The 21,326-nt window shown below is 37.0% G+C and overlaps 1 protein-coding gene and 1 long non-coding RNA gene across 5 annotated transcripts in view; one reads left to right on the plus strand and one right to left on the minus strand.

The window, feature by feature from the left end:
* Positions 1 to 12,802, minus strand: part of LOC137858696 (uncharacterized) — a 133,467-nt gene extending 120,665 nt beyond the window's left edge. Inside the window, exon 1 of the long non-coding RNA XR_011097923.1 lies at positions 12,290 to 12,802. This is a non-coding gene — a long non-coding RNA (uncharacterized lncRNA). The remainder of the gene's footprint in view (positions 1 to 12,289) is intronic.
* B3GALT1 (beta-1,3-galactosyltransferase 1) overlaps positions 1 to 21,326 on the plus strand; it is a 201,775-nt gene that overhangs the window by 152,025 nt on the left and 28,424 nt on the right. The window contains exon 3 of one of the 4 annotated variants that reach the window (XR_011097908.1): positions 10,541 to 11,590. The exons of the other annotated variants lie outside the window; for them this stretch is intronic. The gene's annotated coding sequence lies outside the window, so the exon portion shown is untranslated. Of the gene's footprint in view, positions 1 to 10,540; positions 11,591 to 21,326 lie in introns of those variants that run through there. 4 annotated transcript variants of the gene reach the window in all.

The following is a 21,326-nucleotide window of genomic DNA, read 5'->3' on the forward strand; positions in this document are numbered from 1 at the left end:
GTTAATGAAATGCAGGATCAGCATTTCTCTGACAGTGTCTGCACATCTGGTTGTCTAGCTACAAAATACAACCCAAGCTTTTGGGAATTTCATATATGAAAACAGCTTTTGGGGAAAGTGTCCAAACAAACATTTGTAGTGAGGGTTTTTCATTTGCTCACAGAACAGACACTGCATCACGAGGATCAGGCTTATCTACTTCATCTTTCACAGGCAATCTAAAAAATTCCATGTTTAGTTTCCTGAGGATTTCCCTATCTTGTCTCAACAAAAGGACAATAGAAAGCATCAGGTAAAGTAAGTTTTCACAGTTACTATGCTAGTCCATACTAATAGGAAACAAATCACAATCACAAGCTCACTTCACACAAGCTGCAAAACAATTTCCATAGAAAAGTGATTCTGGCCAGAGTAAAGTGACATAAAAGAATGATTTTGATCAAAAATTATGATCAGCTATGCATCATATGAAATTCCTTCCAGGTGCCTTGCATATCTGTCTTACTCTGCAGAACATTTTCAAACTGGAGTATGTTGAACTATTAGCTGTTTGCACTTGGAAGAATATACATCATGCATCTGATAAAAGCCTTTGAAGGAAAGCATTTGAAGTGAAAGTTGGACACGACTAGTTTTCTTTATCTTGGACAAAGTACTATGGTAAAACAAATTGCATAGGATTACTTCTGCTATTAATTTTGAGTAAAGCATGAACATTTCTACCACTACCATTCGATATTTTTGCATCCAAACACCAAGACCTTACATGACAAGAAGCTCTACTTCCCGATATACAAAAATAATAAAAAAATAAAAATAAAAAGAGAAAATTGAATTCAATTGAAAATTGGCAGGCATAGGCACACTTTAGGTGCAGTAATAAGTGCATGCCCTTCAAGCTTTTCCCCTTTATAGATAAGAGTACAAATTAATGTTTTAATTCTATGCAGATAGTTATTTTTAGGTCTGTAAAGCTAGCACAAAAATGGTCTAAGCTATGAAGAAGTACTATATTCTAGTTTATTCTATAATTTTCTATGCATTGTAAAGGGGTGACACCATTTCTTATGAATTCTAGTGAAAGGTGTCAAATTAACCTTAATCACAGTGTTCTGAGTACTTCCTACTATGTAAATTCAGAGCCTGACAGTCTGAAACCTAAGTATTTTGGACAGATCAAGACGGTGATCCGCAAACACAAAAATAAACTGAGCTTGGTTTAATACCTGCTCAATCACACAACATGCAGTCTTTGTGAAATGCTACCAAAAGATATCCCCTCCACCAGAATACCATCAAACACTCTGGGAAATGAAAAGTAGCTCATAAAAGAAAAGTGTTTAGCAATTCAGTTTTTCTGCTCTGTGCATCTGGTGTGGTTCTGAATGCACGACCTATATATAGCATCTCTGGATGAAATAACCAAAGGGCAGAACAATGACAAACTCACTGACTCACCCAAGCAGAATCCTGTTTCATACTCCCACCCAGGCAGCAAGTTGATAGATACAGTGGCCAAGGATGAGCACTACCTTTCACCAATTATACCTGCAGTTTCAAGCAACCTCAACTCAATAATGAAATTAAATTTGAGTATCGTTCAAGACAGAAAGCTTGCCTATTCCCAGTCTGCTATCAGTTACCATGCTGTTTCAATCCCTATTCAAAGCCCTGAAGCTGCCAGCAGCTATGTTGGACCACATGAGCCTCTCTTGCCACAATATTAAAAAGGTTTAAGCTCATATTCCAATTCTGATTATTTCTGAAGTCAGCATCTGACATAAAAAGGGAGAGACAATAAAATTAAAAAATAAAAAATTAAATTAAATTTAAAAAATCATCATGGCATGCCAGGCACGCAAGGGAAACATTTCCTAGCGCAGTGGCAGAACATGCTGAGGGTGCTGCTGAGACACTGACCTTTGTAAGGAGGGAGATTAGGGGCAGGAGGCATTACATGTCTCTTATCTTTCTTCCCCAGTACCAGCCAGTCACTGCAAGGAGTACACTGTACTTATGATAGTGGGTTGTTAAATGTGCCATTATTTCTGTGGGGATTATTTAAATTTTGTTTTATGAGTTTTATTGTATTTTGTTCACACGTGTCAGTCCAGATGTAAGCCTAGAGCAGTATGGGTTTTCATACAGAAAAAGCTATAGCTGTGCTACAGGAGATGAGGGGAGCTCAGAGGCAGGGGGGAAAGAGTGGGAATAAATGTATATTAATGTGGTACTTTAACAAGTAGTGGTTATAGGTTGCCTAATTTCCTCATTTTATATATATATATCTATCTTTGGTGGTGGTGGTTGGTTTAAACTTGCAGTGCTATTTCTTGTCTCTACAAAGCCAATATTCCTGTTTTGTACATAGTATTTTTCAGAAAGATATTTGATCCTTATACCTACACATGCTCCTTGAACCAAAAGGTTGAGTTAGTGTTACACTTGTCACTAATGGAAAAGTGACTCAGAATAAAAGTATTGATTAAAAATAGCTTGATACCATTGTGATTAAACATAATTTAGGAGTCCTACCTAAAGGCAAGTAATTTGTGCCATATGCTTGGTCATGTTTGTTGGGAAAATGGTGATTTTTTTTTTATATTTAGATATGTTTAGGTTTTACATACAGACTAAGAAAAGAAATGAGGGAAAAAGCTTTATAAATCTGAAAGAACATAAACCAACTAGCATTATATAGTTAGAGCAATGTAATCCCTAAGTTACTTAAATGCACACTTGCCAATCTTTCTGGTGAAAATTATTTCTTCGTTCACTTCAGAGCTATGTCAATATTAGGTTTCAATTTTACTGCATAAATATACAATTTAAAATAACAAAATATCCATGAAAGTCTTTGTAAATGCTATTAGAGAAAAGGCCGTTCTTTTCATTCCACATGTAGTATCAAGATATTAATGTGAAAGTTTAAAAAGCCCACCCTGAGCTCTGTATTATATTTTCATCACTTAGCCCATTCATTGTATCTTTACCTACACATTTGTACAAAAGTAGCTCATGCAAATCAGGTGGATGATTCCAAGATCACACTTTGCCCATCGCATGTCAGGAGTATTTTCAATCAGGGTGCTAAGAACCAGCCATTATATATATATATTTTATTAAAGTACAAACTTCACAGAAATTCAAGGTTACGCAGACATATCTTATAGATCAGTGTTCAAAAGAGTTAAACAATCATGTAAGAGGCATCCACATGCAAGAGATCGAATGTTTAGGTTACTCAATCTGCTTTTATTTTACAGCATTTTCTACTCTTTTGCTCTTGTCTAAATACATACAGGTTAGGAAATTTGGTACTCTAAAATCTGCCCTAACACATCACATGGTCATTTGCTCCCCTGACAAAGAATGCCGAAAGTTTTTTACAAAAACTATTTGAGTAGACTTAGCAAATATGGTAAAAGCATAGTGAGGTTACATAATAGCTAGGCAAAACTGTCTACCAGCATGTAACAGGATGGATCAAGATGCAAACTAACAGTCTGTTCTAACCTCCTTAAACAAGAAGTCCATGGAAAGGAATTCATACAAACTTCAGCAGATTTCAGTTTGGGCCACATTCTTCCCAGAATTTTATAGCATTTTAAAGTCCACTGTAAGATGTTTATTTAATTAAAACGATGTTCAAAAGGGTAATAAAAGCATTTTAATGGTCTTTATGACACCACTCTTAAGATACCAAAGTGTTGTTATTGCTATCATTAGAAACACAATAGTTACTTACTTTGAATTTAAAAAATGAAAAACATTCTCTCCTATTCTCAATGTATGGCTAACCTTTCCTCTGATACTTGCAAAATAGTACACATACACTATAATTTTCACAGACTAAGGTGATATTTTTTAATAACATACAAGGAATAAAATGGCTTCTTTAGAACTGTGCTTTTCCATCTGTAAAGATTTTTCTCAATGGCCTGAAGAGCATGCTGTGAAGAATTATGAATGCCAATATAAGAGGTGCCCTGGATGTTTATACAAATATCCATTCTGAAACTGATAAATCTGCAGTTTTATGGACATCACTACTATGTAATTGAACTGGCAGATTTTGCAGAAGCACCTCAGAAAAACTGATAAATAGAAAGCTCTATTAGATACTGGATAAGTTCCAGGTTAACGGTTGCCTTACAATTCGTGTAAATATGAGCCTATTTTTAATCACAGCACTCAAAAGCAAATACTCATTTAATCTTGCTCAATAGGAAAACTCTGGTAAAAGGTGTGGAAATATACTTTTACTCCCAACAGAAAACTCCTTACCCCACAGCATCTCAAACCTCACGACCATATAACAATAATCTGAAATAACAACTGTACTGTTAAAAAAGAACTGTGAGTTTTTGTCATGTGACTACTGTATATATGTGACAACTTTATACACATAGAAGAGTGGAAAGAAAAGACAGCTCATATCAGGCAAACTTGCATAAACTGTGCATAAAGTAGAATTTAACAAGCAGATATTTCTTCAACCAAAACTAGAATCACAGAATCATGGAAGCATAGAATAAATACCCTGAGTTGGAAGGGACCCATAAAGACCATCAAGTCCAACTCCAAGTACAGAGTCATTACATGCTTAAACATAAGCAGTACTAAGGCTTAACCTAAAGCAAATGCATCTTTCACTTCACTTCAAGTTGTAGAAAAAGAAGCGGTAAAGAACATCTGTTGGGATCACTGAACCAGAAAAATTGTCCTCTGCAACATCCCAGTCTTAGTGTAACTCAAGAATTCATTGCATGGTTAAACCAAGATTTTAAAAGACCACTGATGTTACTAAATAGCAAAACTGAGGTTCTAATTTTTAGATGCCTAGAACACCATTCAATCATGGTGTTCTACAATTAGGCTGCTCTGAAGTTTTTCATATTATTCACTAAGAAATTAGGCTATTCAAAGGTCAGGCTTGAATTTCTAGAAATCTCCTTCAATTAATGGTTGTGTGTAGCTGGGAGCAGCTCAGTATGAAATAGACCCTGTGTAGAGTGAGGCTGGAAATTATTGATTATTTTGGGGAAATTGAAAATATTGTCCAAAATAAAAATAAAACTAGAATATTTCTACCAACCTAAAAAATAAATAAATAAATAAATAAAAGTCAAAATTCAAGGTATTCAAAATTTTTAGTTTGAGGAATTATTGTTTTCATGCCAAGGAATGAATTTTAAACATCAAGAAAAAGCTTATTTTCTACTGAAAAACTCTTATTTTGAACCTGGAAACCGTGTATTGACTTTTAAATCAAAAACGGTTCATTCTAAGAAAAATATGTGTTGCATATACAAATAAAATGGAAATTCTTAATGAAAGGTTTATCCAAAAAAAAAAAAAAGGAAAAAGAAAAAAAAAAAAAAAAAACAACAGTATTTAAAATATTTTCAATGAGATACAAATGATTAAATTTCTGGTTGCTACCCCTTCCTTTCTGAATAAAAGGAAGAAAAGATAGTACTGCATGGCAACAGGTCGATGATATATATATGTGATATATACCCATTATTAAAACACCCTTGTATATCCCTAGTCTTAATGAATACAAAATACTCATAAACAGTCTGGTGTTTTCCTTGCTCAACTATTTCTGCACTGATTCGGCACTCCCCAGATTTGTCACATCTGTTGTTTTCTATAGGACAACTGACAGATGGGATCTTCAAAATCTTAGGAAAACTGTCACTAACGGAGTGCTAGCATTCATAAGTTCTTGCTATTTTATACTCTCAGTAAGGTATATAACTGCTGATTCTTGATTGTAATGAAATCACCGAAAAACTTATGTTTTTACAGGTTATCAGAAAATTACTCATTCTTATTAAGAGATTTGCCACATATACAGACTTTGTATTTATTAATGCTTAGCCTAAAAATAATCAACAAAATATTAAGCCATGACTTAAAGTCATTGTGGAATGTCACAGAAGCCTTTGAACAGCAAAAGCACAGTCTGCCTTATGTACCTGAAATCCCAGGCAGAGTTGAAAAAACACAACACAAGAGTATATTTTTCACCTTCCTGTGCAGGTGCCAGGACGTTTAAAACCATCACTCATAACAGTAAATCAAAACCTCTTGGTATTGCTTGTTGAAACTGGCTTTCAAGACAGAGAGGGAAAAAAAAAGACCTTTTAAAATAAGTTTAAGGGAACATATAAATTGTCTGAACACCGCCACGGACAATCAGTTTTAATAGCATATGTCCAATGGCCTAGTATGGTTACATGCTGTTCTGGGAACTTGCCAAAGTAAAAGACCCATCCACAGATTGGGGGAGGGGGGGGAAGGGGGAGGAAGAGATTTGTAATAACCCTGAACTTATATACTTCTTTATCTATTCTAAAACCTTTCATTCATCATCCATCATCATAAAATCAGTGTTCTTGACACAGCATGGATTAACTCTTCACTTTAATAGAGAAATATATTTTTTTTAAAGCCTGAAATTCTCTATCTATTGACAAACTGTACAGTAATGCATTCAAGATACATCCTACCGTGTAACTTCCAGCAGAGCATCTGGTATTAATTAATGACATAAACATCACTGAACCATGGCATGATACAAGGCTGCCTAAGTGTTGTAGATAGAGAACAGCTAAACAGTGAAGGCCATAGACCAAATCAGCAAGAATAGACCTTAAAAATGCTCCTGTTTTAACTTCTGGGAAAAGTTTCTCTGGGAGGAGAGTATTTATTTAAACAGCATCTACCTCCCTTTTTCCAAATAATTTAAGCAAACCTTACTTCTGACAGACACTAGCAACTCTTGTTGCCAAGAGATCATTTTACCATTTAACACACAGCTTTGGTGAGACCAGCTTGAGCAGTACCTATCTGGACTCTTTATAAATATAGCTGCATCTGCCCTGAGAAAGCACAGCAAGGGTCTCTGCTAATGAGCAAGGTTCTGTTGCAGCCATTAAGAGAAAGCTTTCAATAGCTAATAACAGGCCATGATGGCATTTCAAACGCTGAGCCCAGAACGCAAGAATTCAGCATGCAGTTGGCAGACAGCTCAGAGAGCATTGCACTTTAATGGGCTATGAAAATAAGGAACTCAGGAGTTGCTCTCTTCTCTTCCTACGCCCGACAACCCCATTGCTCCTGAGACTATTCTCTCTCTCTCCTTTTGGTGTGTGATTCAGTATAGCAAGGATCAAATGAATGTCTTAAGTTGGAAGGGCTCAAACTTTGAAAACATAAAAGATTTGCAGCCTTCCTTCTGTGCACTGTCTCTTATTTTCCCAGCTTGCACAGGCTCCCAACCACCCCTGTGAAGCACTGAATTCAGCACATGTGCCTGAAGGTGATGGCAATTTGGGGTGCCACACTACCTAGCAATGAACGGTGATGTTCTTCATTTGTAGCTATCTCCACACCTTTACAGAATCTACGTGTTAGCCTGAGTTAGGATTGCAGCTCAAACTAAGACTGAAGAAGACATAATGCTTCATATAAAAGCAAAATTTATCAAGGAAATTTAACATATATTTATGAAGTAGTCCATGACACAAAAATAAACTTGCCTGTCAAAGGAGCTAAATATTTAGGACTATTTCTTGGCTTTTTTTTTCTGGAGTTCTGGTCTTTTTTGTCTTTGCAATTTGTCTATAGAGCAACACTATTAGCAAAAAGAGCATTAGAAATTTTAAGCTTATATTTTCTTATATATGACACTTCTAATATGCTAACCTGTGCTGTTTTTCACTATTGTTGAACATTTTAATTTCTTTTATGCATCTGTTTCACATTTTCCAGTAGTCTGTGGCTATGGTCATCTAAACAATGCATTCTGAATATCTGCAGCAGTAGGAAAGGCACTATTGGCATGTGTTGTTAGGCAAAAAAACATACAGGAATACTGAAGCATCACTTCAAAATACCATTAGTTTCTGGACAGATGTGAAAGAGCTTACTGTCATATTAGTCCTTGTAAGCCTAAATAATCTCCTAACAATCTGGGATCTAAAATACATTCTTTGTGCATCATTGCATATTCATTTGACAACAAATTTGATAATGTTTTGGTTTGCTATGGATGACTGAAAATTTGAAGAAACTGTGTAACCCAGCAAGCTCACAAAAAAATTACAACTTATGGTGAGTATTCTGTCTGACAGGGGATATCACCACAGTGGATGTGAGTGGCAAAATGTCTGTTGATCTTAATAAGTTAAACAAACAAGGGGTGTTTTGCATCTCCGACCCTTATTGAATACTGGACACTGTCATTTCATGGTACTCATAGAATCACTGAGGTTGGAAAAGACCTCTAAGATCATCATGTCCAACCGTTAACCTAGCACTGCCAAGCCTACCACTAAACTATGTCCCTAAGCACCACATTTACACATCTCTTAAACACCTCCAGGGCTAGTGACCGGCTTGTTCCAATGCTTCACAGCCCTTTCAGTGAAGACATTTTTCCTAATATCCAACCTAAGCCTCCCCTAGTGGAACTTTATGTCATTTTATTCTGTGTATTTTCAGATGTAAAGCCCCATGAAATAAAACATGTATATGTTAGTTTTCAGAAATGATGTAGAACAACTCCAGCTACTCAAATCTACATTAATTCAGCTCTGTTTTTATGTAGCAGACTGTTGGATGGGACTAACCTCAGTCAGCCTGATGTCTCCCCTCAAGCCAAAGCTTCATTTATAACTGTCCAATATCACATCCTTTAGATGTCAAGCAGACTAAGAAGAGAGCAAGCTTTTCCTGCAGGACAGAAAAGTGGTAAAACATCTCAATAAATGAAAGAAATTACTGTGAACTTCCAGGAAACAGCAGTTCAAACTACTCATGCTGGGATTTATAGAAATTACTTCAAGAGGTTAAAGACTTTTCAAAGCTGATATGGTCTGGTAGAAAGATGCACACTTTACACAGAGCTTGGAGTTTGGCCCTACAGTGGAGCTGGAACTAGTTGGAATTTCCCAGTTAGTATTGAAAACCATCATTGTTCTGTAAAATGTTTTTTAAAAATAATAATAATATCAGCTTAGCTTCTATAAACAACCTTGAAAAGCAAATTCTTCTAGTAAAATCATAGCTATCTCTAAACTACCTTTTCAGCTCTTATTTTCCCTGCCTAGCATAAATAATTCTAAATTTGAAATACCTGGCTGAATGCAGCAATATTTCCTTTCCATTATTACTGCCCAGTGTTAAAGCTGAATATAAAGCATTTCATTACTTTTACACTCACTTTAGGTTTCAAAAGCCAGAGCATTTAAAATAAAGATTTGCTGAAAGCTTTATTCCATGTTTCACTTGTAAAAGTCTATTATGATAACATACATAAGATCTAGAGGTTCAGTACAAAGATGGGTGTATCTTTTATATCCACAGCAGGGAGATAGCTATTTCCTCACCCGTCAGGAAGAGAGAGAGAGAGAGAGAGAGGGTATAAATTTTAAAATTCACCAATTTTTTCCTGCATCTCAAGAAATAGCAAAGATCTTAGGAAATTAAGAAAATAGACTACAACATAGATATTACAACACTAGACAGTCTGGAAGTCTGGAATACCTAACTGAACCTTTGGGGAGAAAAAAAAAATATATATATATACACACACACACACACACACACATTGCAAAGATTTTTACAATTTGGTTAAATCCAGAAAGTCTGTTCTCTGTGTCCCCTATGATTTTATGCTTCCTCCCCAATATCTTTTCATTTGTCCTCCTCTTAAGTGGGAGTTTAGAAAATTTTCTGCATAGACATGTATCCATGTACCTTATATGCAAAGAAAACCTGCTTTTGTTTTTTTTTAACAGAGGAAATTATTTAGAAGGAATTTCGAAAACTGTAGTTGCAGTTTAGGCAGGAGGTTTTTGAAAGTATGAAGTCCCAGAGATAAAGAAGCAAAGGAAAGACAGGGTTAAAAAAGAACCAGGTCATTCTCTGTATTATGCTTTTTTCATAAGCTGTAGTGAATACTGCAAGTAGTACCCGCAACAGAAAAGGGGCCATCTATAAGGTCAAGACTGTTCAGTGTGCAAATTGTTGTATTTTTGTAATTGTTTCCACCTGAAACTCACTTTCTCAATCTCTTCCCTTGAGTAGAATTCCTAAATTATAACAGGAAGAGTTAAAGCAGTGTAAAAACTTACCACTAAATCTGAAACTTTCACTGCAAAGTTTTGGCTTTTTAATTGGTTTGTTTTAGGTAGGAAGTTACAGGAGAGAAAGAAATGGAGCTTGCTCTCTGCCAGCTTTATAGAATGAGCAGTACTGTGGTGACTAGTACTGATGCTATGAATACTTCCAGGAGGCTCTTGTTCACTGAAAAATGTTGCCATAATACTGGAAAATAGCAAACAGTGTCAGAAGAGGTTATAATAACCACATGATCTATAATGAAGTTTTGTTTCATGCTATAAAAACAAGGAGTCTAGCAAAGCAGAACTCAAAAATGACTATGATCACTAATGCTCTCTTTCATCTCTCCTTCATGTTTGCATCTTCTGAATTGGCTCTTTTTTTTTTTTTTTTTTTAAAGAGACTTTTCCCCCCAGAATAATAGCCTTTAGCAGCATCTGGAAGAATGACATTGCAGTGAAATCCATAACAAAGACTGCAAGCAGATGTCATGACAAGATGAGAACAGCATCTTGCAATGAAGGAAAGTGACCACACAGTGATAGGTTGTGGGGAAGAAGCAAGCACTGCTAAGAACAAAGAACAATGAAACCATACAATTATGCTATTTCCTCATCCAAATTTCTCAGCAGTTTCATTCAAAGTCCCCTTTTATAAGCTGATAATTAGGAACACTTAATTATATGACTGTAAGATCAAGGCAACAATGACAAAAAGAAATCACAAGGCCAAGGTTAGTTGACATAGAGTCTGCTTAATATGGAATATGTTTACTTACTCCTTTAGACAGACTTCTTTTCACAATACCTTGAACAAATATGGTTTGAAAACCTCTGTAGTCACATTTAGCAAGGTATTTAATCACATTTAACGTCTGCTGTTCAAAGTAATAAGAACAGCTATTCAGTGGGGCTCACTACGCATACTGGGCTTTTGTGTCCCAACTGGTTGATGTCAGTACTTTTGGTGTCCAGGTCAACTTAACATAAGTACATATAAATGCACGCTCCCTACACTATTTGAAAGACTAGCATCTATCCTCAACTATGCCCTCTCTTTCAACATATGTGTATCATGTAATATACATCTCATGTTTCTGCTAAGATGGATAGAGGAGTGAATCCATGATACTTCATGGTCATCCAAAAACGGGTTTGTAGTCTCCACAACTAACAGCAGAGTCCTCTTTTTCCATTCTCATGCATTATTATATGCAGACAGTGGACACATGTTTAGAATCTGACCTGCCCAGCTTGGCTATGATCCTAAGGAGTCATAAACACTTTCTGGGGAGTCACCAAACGGAAATCGGAAAGGTGCATTATTCCATAAAGTGAGAAAAATCATAAAACTGTACACATTAAGTCATATTAAAGAAATTAATACATTTCCCCAAACTCCTTTTGTAAAATCCCAATTATCCAAATAAATGAACTGTGAAATAAACCTCTCTAAATTACTCCATAGCCTTCAAGTTTTTTTCCCCTAAATGAAGAATGTACTATTTGCCCTTTATTTGGCTTAATTCTGGGAGACAGACCACAGTAATATCCAAAGAATTGGTGCACTACCACGAACTGGTTACCATTGCAAAATGCAGCAGTCTCATACTGCAAACATCTGCATAAGAAAAGGCTCTTCCTACTGTGTATTCTTTATACAGATTGAATTTTCTACTCTGTGTCTTCTTTTACTGTGTAGCTACTGAGTCAGAGTATCCCCAAAACTATCAGAAATTATGAAACTGCAGTATTCATAATATCGTACATCACTAGAGGCCTTGGTATGTATTTTTGAGTGTGGAAAACAACAGAAAGTGATAGAACAAGCACCACTTCTGTACTGCATTTCTCATGAGCCATTTCTTTATAACACAATATACTGTTATTCCAGATACATATTTAATTACTCACAATAAATCTTTCTGTAATTTACATGTAAGAGAACCCCACTATGCTAGAATTCATAACATAAATAGCAGCATTTTACTTTTGTACCACAGACATAAATCATCTTGCTAATTGGATTCTCACATTTGGACATCAGCCTTTAATCTCATGCTTCATTGACCAGGAAACAGTTGCATTTGTTTCTGGGCTTCCTAATTGTGATATACCTCTCTGGTAGTATAATAGTCAATCAAACCCACCTGATGTTTAAAATTTTCTGATATGAAGTGGCATCTGAGGAAATCAAAGGTATCCCCGCTGTGAATTATCCTTCCCTCACTGCGTCCTTTAGATGAGGTTTGTAGAAAAAGTATGAAGTTAATGGCCATTGTGTCTCATTGTTGGCCCATATTATACCTGAGTGAATGATGTAAAATAAAATATTAGCTTCCTTGAATATCTGCATTTCAGATGTTTACCTAATTAAATATTTATGCAGAAGCCTCAGTAAATTCTGAAATGGCTAGAAGAGTTTTGGTTTTAAAACATAGGGTAAAATTCTACAAGTAAAGCCATTTGTAGGTCAACCCATAAATCCGTACACTGCAGTGATTTCAGTATAGTTCCAGATCAAAAACATCCCAGCAGATTCATTTTTGAGCTGTTGTCAAGACTCATTGACGTCAAGATCCACTGTAAAATGGACCTTAGGGAAATACATATATATACACTTATATATGTATATATAGTCATCTGTAATAACAGATATTGCAGGGTCTGGGTTATAAAAGCCTTTTTTTTTTTTTTTTTTTTTTTTTCCCCTATAACCTCTAACTTAGTTAAAGTTTCCTAACCTCTGCAACTGTTAAATATATTATTATTGGTACCATATTATGAAGTTGTTCAGGTTTGTTAGGGTTGTTTCAGAGACCCAGCTGCTAAATCACACAATAAATTACAGAAGCAGAGAATAATACAAAGAAATCCTCTCCTAAGAAGAAGGAAAATAACAGAAGGGTGAGAGAGCAGTAGAGTCACACTTGTACTCAACAGAGAATTTATCATCTTCTCCACAATGTATTCAGAATTCTCTGTATAATTCAGAAGGCTTACAGTAACTCATTTTTTTCAGTCAACATTTTCTTTATTATATCTTCAGTACTTCTTCAATTTTAATACTTGTGAGGAAATGACTGAATAAATGCCCAGTCCACTGTGTTAAGTTTATTGCCATTTTTCTTCTTAATTTCTCAAAGTACCACCAATGTTTTGTTTTAGATTTTAAAATCACCTACTTGACTTTCTCTGGACACTTTAGCATTCCTTTAGAATATTCAGGTATTTGAGTTTTATTAGCATAAATAGAAGATAAATTTGAAAATAATGTATGAGTATTCACGGAAATAGAATGGCAAATTCATATACACAGACCTGTTTTGGAAACAATTGCAACTTTATCCAATTAATAAAGCACTATGATTTTGCTTATATGACCAAGCACAGCTAAGTAGCACAGCTTAATTTTTGAAAATTTGCAGTTCTTCTTTGAGATAAAAGCTCAAAAGATGTTTTATTAAATAAACATGAAAACTGTTAAGAAAATACAATCTAATTATTGATGATGCACAAACAGAAAGAGACTAAACTAATCATATAAATTATTCATTCTACAAGCTGTAGGCACAACTAAGATGATATATATTGATGAATTCCCCATTTAGTTACTTTTTAGGCAAACTATAATGTCAATTTTCATTATTTATATGCAATTCCATTTAATGCTACAATTCATGCCTCTTAAAGCATTACAAACACAGTCGCAACTACTAAAAATGTGTATTTGCTAGAAGTTATCACTTGGAAATTAAAAATGGAAAAAAAATAGTAATTTAGCAAATATATTGCTAAATTTCATCTTTTACATGGTATCCATCTTACTTATACAAGGGACATAGAATGAAAATGTGCCCCCACCTTATTTGTAAAATCCCTCTAGTGAGAGAGTCTTAGACTGTGCATGAATAGGTTTACTTTTGATCTAAAAATGTTCATTTGCTTCGTGTATATCCATCCGTCTGCAGGATCACAAATGAAACAGAGATCCATTTCAAACAACAGGACACAGCAATACTAACATTTCAACAAGTTGAAGGGTTGTCATTGGCGTCTGGAGGTCCTGGACAAGTGCATACCATGTGCACTTATGCATTATGTCCAAAATATCATTATTACACATGTGAGACAACAACAGGCTTTCAACACCTCTCAAGCAAATCTCCTTGCATGCAGCCATGTGTGGGGTGGCATACCTCATGTCCTCTCCCTCCATCTGACATACCCAGAAATAGACTTGCTGTTCTGGGGGGTGAAAATAAATTAATATAAATTCATGGTTTGAAAGTCTTGCACTATGCCTTCTATATAATGTAAGTTTTCATTGCCTTAAAATGGCACTGTAGTCTATTATCTCACCTGCTCTCAAGTAGTGGCGTTGTATGGAGCCTGTCTTCAGCACTGGGCATTATACCAGACACCTGAGGAGGTTGTGGGGAAGACAGCAGCATAACCTAACATGCATTTATGGTTAACCCATGATGACAGATTTCCATTCAGATAAGATTTTTGCATCTAGGAATGCAATTTGAAAATGTAAAACTTCAGACTTGCACTGTGACTACAATAGGGCAACAAAAACTTTTCATCACCTGAAATCTTGCCCTGTGTAAATCCTACAGGATTTATAGAATTAAATTCCTAGTGGCTTTCTAAAGTCTCACTGCTGTATAATTCTTTACTTTTGAGCTTCTTTTTCACCTTCTTTCAACCACAAAAGCTTCCTCAAACCCATGCAAATCTATCTTGAAATGCGGATTAGTTCTCTCATGTTTAATGAAAGTCTACTTAAATTATTTTTCAGCTTTATTATCACCAAATATTGTGAAGTCTTCCAACGAATAGAACGTGTCTCTATTCTGTTCAAGCAAATCCACTTGAATGTTAACATTTTAAGGGCTTATTTAGAATATAACTAATACACATATAGAACATTAAGACTTTGTTCCACAGAAGCAAATGAAAACAGGAACCATTGAGATATTCCCTGTTGTATTGAAAATCAGAAACGTACTTTAGTTCCTTCATTGTACTTTGCATAATATTATCCATGAGACTTTCCCTGTTTACTTTTCACGATTACACAGTCAGGCTTTACTCAAATCTGGGATCAATTTGTCTCACAGGACATCAGTTTCTCTGGCTGAGGAAAGGGCTGAATAACTCAAAGGACCCCAATTCTCATTCTTAAACTTGCATCGCAAATCTGGAAACAATTTCACACATGAACACCTTTATAAACCTCTATAATTTGATTAAACCTGCCTAGATGGCACTAGCTCCGCTGGTGACCAAGCAACGCCCCAACAGCCCCAACGCCTCAAGCCATCAGAGCACCTCAACCCCTAAAATGGCCGCCACCCCTCAGGGCGCACCTTCCTCCTCTCTGGGTGGGGGCTCACACACACACCCCAAGGGCCGATGGCTGCGCTCAGACAGGCCAGTGGGCACACAGCTCCCAGTGGGTTGGGTGGCAAGGCCTCAGCCCCGGGGGGTCCCTGTGTGGGGGCAGAGGCCACCCTCAGGAGTCGTGCCAGAGGGGAGGCAGCACTGCCTGAGGTCAAGGCAATGCCACTGAGACAAAAATATCCCTTTGTGTCCGTCCCGTCCCCCCCCCCCCTTTTTTTTTTTTAATCTTTGCATGCATGCTCTGCTATCAGCCTTTTCAGATCATCCCTAAATTTAGTTCCAGATTTACTTCTTTTGATAGCAATGCCACTTGTATTTTGCATTTTGTCAGCAGAGAAGCACAGCATTAAACTATTTCTAGTTAATGTCACGTCCCAGTTCAGGTTTTATTTCCAGCTCTATCGGAGAGATCTTAAATTCTAACCAATCGGCTTTGATCAGATTTTATTTTAAATACAGAATCATATTCCTATGCGGGCTGATTTTATTTTAAATTCAGAAACATGTTCCTATTTGGGTTTATAAACATCTTCTACATTTTTCTGCCTATGGGGTCCACATTTAGAGCCTTAAATACTTGATAGCATCCTATTAAAACAAACAAACAAAATCTATAATCATTTAGAGAACAGTTCAAGAAAAAAAAAAATAATCCTCACAGTCCTGAAGTGCTAAAACCTCTGCACAGCTATGCAACTTCTCTCTGTCTTTCAAAAATTGATTTTCAGGGCTTTGGCATGAGCCTTTGCAGTGCTTAAGACAAATGGATTATATTATTGAATCCAGCCCTCAGCAAGCTCATTTTGAAATAAATCAAAACCAGAACTATTCTTTCCTGCAGGCCCACTAAAAACCTGGAGAGTAAGAGAATTAACACCTTCACAAAAATAAAGCATACATTTTCTGTGATGAGAGCAACATATGAAGCACTATTAGCTTGTTTATAACACTTAAATGGAAAATGCAGATAATGGAAAAACACAAATAACCTGAAGGTACACATATAGTCATAGCCAATTAGGCAAAATTTATTGAAAAATTATTCTGCAAAGTTGTCACTTAACATGTAGCTGTGAAGTGCTTCAGTTTTATTTTGTCCAAAGTCTGGAAAATAAGGTCAAGATTGGTTTCTGGAGATTTGTTATGATAAAACTGTTGTAATAATCTCCCACTATCCTGAAACACAGCATTTTCTGCTTGCTCAACAAAATCCTGGTTAGAAAACAATAATCAACATCAAAATTCAAGGTAAAGTGTAACATTCAAACACAACTAATCATATTTATATATGCTTATATAGTTCTCCCTATATGCACATTCATAAACATTCACACACAAATGTGTTACACAGTTAGCCATAGGTTCAGTGAATTGTGTTGCTTTCCCACCCACATGTGAGTAACTAACAGGCACAGGCTAATCCTTTACTCTGTCTCACACCTGCAGAGTTTACAAGCTGGGATGGTTCTGCTAGTTCTTCCATCCCTTGCATTACTAATTTACTACTGTGCAAAGCAGCTAACATTTAGATGAAAGCTGAGGTTGCTGACACCTTGGGAACTGACATCACTGAGGTTTCCCTCCAGCTATACCACTGTTTGGTGGGCACTGACTTTCTACTCTGTGTCTTGAACTCATTAAAGCCATTTGCTCTAATTTGTTCCAGATGGCTGTGGTTCTCCCAAGAGATCATAAATGGGGAGTATAACTCACCATTCACACAGCTCCCCTGCCAGTGTCCTGTGACCAATACTACCTGTTTACCAGCAACTGCAAGAGGCAGCTGCATTGATTTCTGCCTGCCAGGAGAATCCTACTGGGGGCTTGAATCTGAGCACTTGTACAAAATCATAAAAACATTAGTATGGGGAGGAGGGACATAAAGACCATACTTGGCATTACAGGCATGGTAACATTACAGACAGTTTCCGATTTTTCCTTACAGCATCAGCAGAACTCTGGCTCATTCTTAGTGTGTCAAGAACGTATTATTCAGCTACATTTGCAGATGCAGCTGAAAGAATGTAAGAGGTTTCCCTGAAAATTGCAACTTTAAGACATGATTTCCTGCATTTCTAATGTTTAGAAGGATGAGGTTGTTTTTATTGTTGTTGCTTCACATGTTCTTGCAAATTCACACACTTTTCAAGTAATGATGGCCAACAGATAGTCCAGGAGCCTGATGTGACTTGAGTCTGGCAGGTGGGTGTAGGTGCCAGCTAAGAAAGCCAGCCAGAGAGACACAGAACTTGGTTGCATCAAGCAGGTTTCACAGGTAAATGTAGTGGTCTGGCCTATCTACCTGGCTGGGAATTGAAGGTGGCCCTTAGCACACAAAGGTTGGCGTTCCACAGCTTCAGCTATCCACACTTGACTCTAACCTTAGTTTTAACTTGCATTTCTTAAGCTCCTGAGTTGTTTTAGCAGCGTTAGATCAGATTTCCTGTCTCTTTTGTGAATGTTGTACTGTTTTCATCTAAGCAGGTGTCCCTGAGCTCCTCTTGACCCAATCAATTATAGAACTTGTTTTTCTTGTGGCCAAGCTCCATTTTCCTTTTGATCCATTTAACCAGACTACATTTGCTCTCTGTGAGGTAAGAAGCAGAGAAGTAGCTGGGGGCATTTGGTTGCTCTGTGACTGTCTGGAAGAAAGGAAGTTGCCAGAATAAAAGCGTGTATCTAGCATGCATTCAGAAAGGCCCATGCAGCTTCTGTGTACGGTAGAAAGTGATCAGAGCCAAGGGGTTCTGTGTTCTACTTTTTGTGTATGCAAAACTTGGGGCAATGCAATGCACCTGCTCACTGACAGATCCATCAGTGTGACATGAGCCATAGCTGCTCATGGAAGGGTAACTCAGTGCAGATTCTCTGTCCAAAGGTTTTCTATGCATAATATCCACTTCTGCAGAAATATACTGATACCTAAAATCAGATTATTGTGTTTTTTGTTGTTGTTGTTGTTTTTTTTACTAGATAGAGCTGAACACATGGAGATAATCATGCCTTTCTATTCAGAATCAATATTTATACCAGTGACTTTCCACACAACATCAATCCATTTTCCTCTCAGTTTGTTTTAACCTATATTATGTCTTAGACCAAATCCTCTGTGTTTCTGAGATCTGCACAAAATCATCTCACCACATCTCCCACTTGCTATAATCCACATGTGTCCCAGAGCATTGCCTGTCTCTTAGAGGCTGCACACCTCCGTACTACTGTCAAGCACCACTTCTTAGAGACTGGATGCTTCACTTTATCATAAAGATGTTGTTCCACTGTCTTGCCCAGTTAAATTAAAAATTCAGTGATATTTTGGGATCCAGCTGTGGCCCAGGACAGACAGGTCCAGTGATGCTAAGAAACTAGTCACTTCTTCTAAGTACCAGATAAACCACAACTGCTCCTGGCACTATATGAAAAATAAATAAAAAAATACACCCAAGTCCTATATGTTCATCTAAGGCAGCTGGCTTGTATGTGACATACTAACTTTTGTAAATGAGAATCATCTTCATTCAGAGTTAAGATAGTGATGGTAATGATGATAATGTCATTGTTCTAGTATTTTATTATGAGATGTTAGTTTTGCTTAAAAAAAAAAAAAAAAAAAAAAGCATTACAAAAATAATTTTCCTCTTCAACTTTTTTTCTTTCTTTTTAAAAATTCTCTCTGGTAAAAATGAGTCCGACACACTTTACTTTGTTCATTTGGCCAAAAAAATGTTTTCCTCTTGTGTGAGAAGTAGTAATAGATCTCAAGTTCTGTAATGAGCTGTAATGAGGTGGTGAAGATGCAACAAAGAAACAGGCCCAAAATTTCAACACTAGTAGTTGCAATTTTCTGTAAAACTCCTGAGAGCTCAGTTTCCTATTTCAGGTCAATGCATAAATTATAATTTAATTTTATTGTGACTTTCACTGTGTTCCCAGAAGCAATCAGAGCTATAATTTGCCATTTTAGTCTAAATGAAAAGAGTACATTTTGCTCTCACTTAACCATGTAACCTCATTGACTTCAGTGAAACAAGGCAGCACAAGAACAAGACAAGTCTAACTGCAGTTATGGTATGTATATAGAATATTATATTCACTATTTATGAAACAATGACAACATTTTGAAGTGAGAGGTCAAGGCTGATCCTATTGTATTAGAGCATAAAGATAAATTTGTTCAAAGGAGCAGTAAAAGTACATTGCATATAACTGCGTTCTGCTTTACTGTATCTCATTTGTAAACATTTCCATTTGGTACTCCAAACTATCAAGTTAATGAAATATAATAATAAATTACCATACTGCTGTGCTTTAGTTTACAGGATGGTTACAGCATGTCGTGGTTCTGCTGTTTAATTTAAATCAAGTGATGTAAAGGGAAATTTAAGGGCCTTTTTTGGAAACATTTCTTATGGAGAGAGAACATACAGAGCCATGCTATATAACCTACCCACAAAGCAGTGTTTCAAAGCAAATGCTAGGACACTAAATAATGACTGAAAATAAGGCTTGCTCCAGCTCCAGTGAAAGCTTCAGGCTCTGCAGGGAATCTTTAGAGCTTGAATTTTCACATCCTCACTCTGCTTCCCTTCCCACAGCTTCGGCAGCCCCGGGAGTGAGAATCACGTTCAAAGGCAGTTACCCCCTCTGTCTGTTTGCAGGAGGAAATAAAGATCATTTTAAAACTGCTTCACTCAAGCATGCAGACAAGGCCACCATGGCTGGGGGCTCTGCCAGTGCAACAAATGGCTGCTGCGTGCCAAACCACCTCAGTCAGCTGCTCGCTGCTGCAGCTGGTAGGCCTGCCATCGACTTTCAGACCCTACTGGCAGCAAGGCCCCAGCCTACGCCGTGAGGGCATGCCTGTGCCTGCATCCACTTCACCCCCTCCTCACCCAACCCTGAGCAAGCACTATGCTGTCCTGATGGCACATCAGCCCTGACACTGGGCATCCGCAGCTTTGGGGGATTCGTCCTTTGCCCATACTACATACTGATGCAAAGCCACATGGAGATTTAGATTACGTTATTCTCTTCCCTATGCTTTCTATTAAACCATGTTTGTAGAGGATTATAAAGAGCTGATAAGTAAGGCTCCAATAATAATGGGAAACAACCATTCAAAATGCTTTGGATAATACTGGAAGAATTTAGGCCCATTTTCCTCACACAGAATCAGAGGAATAAAGTGGGTCACAGTAAGGGTGAGTCAACTGGTAGGCACAGCCTCAGCTGGTGAAGGCTTTCCCTGTACACAGTGTGCATTAGAGCCTTGTGGCTGTGGGTGGCCATGAGGAGGAATCAGAGGAAGCCCAGGTCTGTTTGAGGAACATACCCTCAAAAAATACAAAACATACCCTAAAGCTTCCATAACTCTCCAAGGATTGCAACCTTCACCTCCCAATGCTCCCCCTCTCACTATCACCATCCCTCAAAAAAAGACATATGTATGTTTTCTGACAAGCAAGGACACTTTCTTACTAACAAGCTCTAAAGTAAATACAATTAACAACATACCCATAGCCTCCTTTCTCCCCACCCTTCAAAAGTGCCTGCCCCTCAACTGGAGGACAGTAGCTGCTGTCAGAGAGTGCAGTCATCACTGGCACGCTTGGGAGAAGAGCGCAGAACTGCCTGGCATCTCTCTTTCCAAGTTTGTGGCTAAATGGTAAAAGTGACCCAAAAGACTGTAGAAGGAGGGAAAGCCTGTCAGCTCACTTAGTACAGCTGACTGCAAATGCATAGAATCATAGAATCATAGAATATCCTGAGTTGGAA

This window comes from Anas acuta, chromosome 6, assembly GCF_963932015.1.
Source record: "Anas acuta chromosome 6, bAnaAcu1.1, whole genome shotgun sequence".
Classification (NCBI taxonomy): domain Eukaryota; kingdom Metazoa; phylum Chordata; class Aves; order Anseriformes; family Anatidae; genus Anas; species Anas acuta.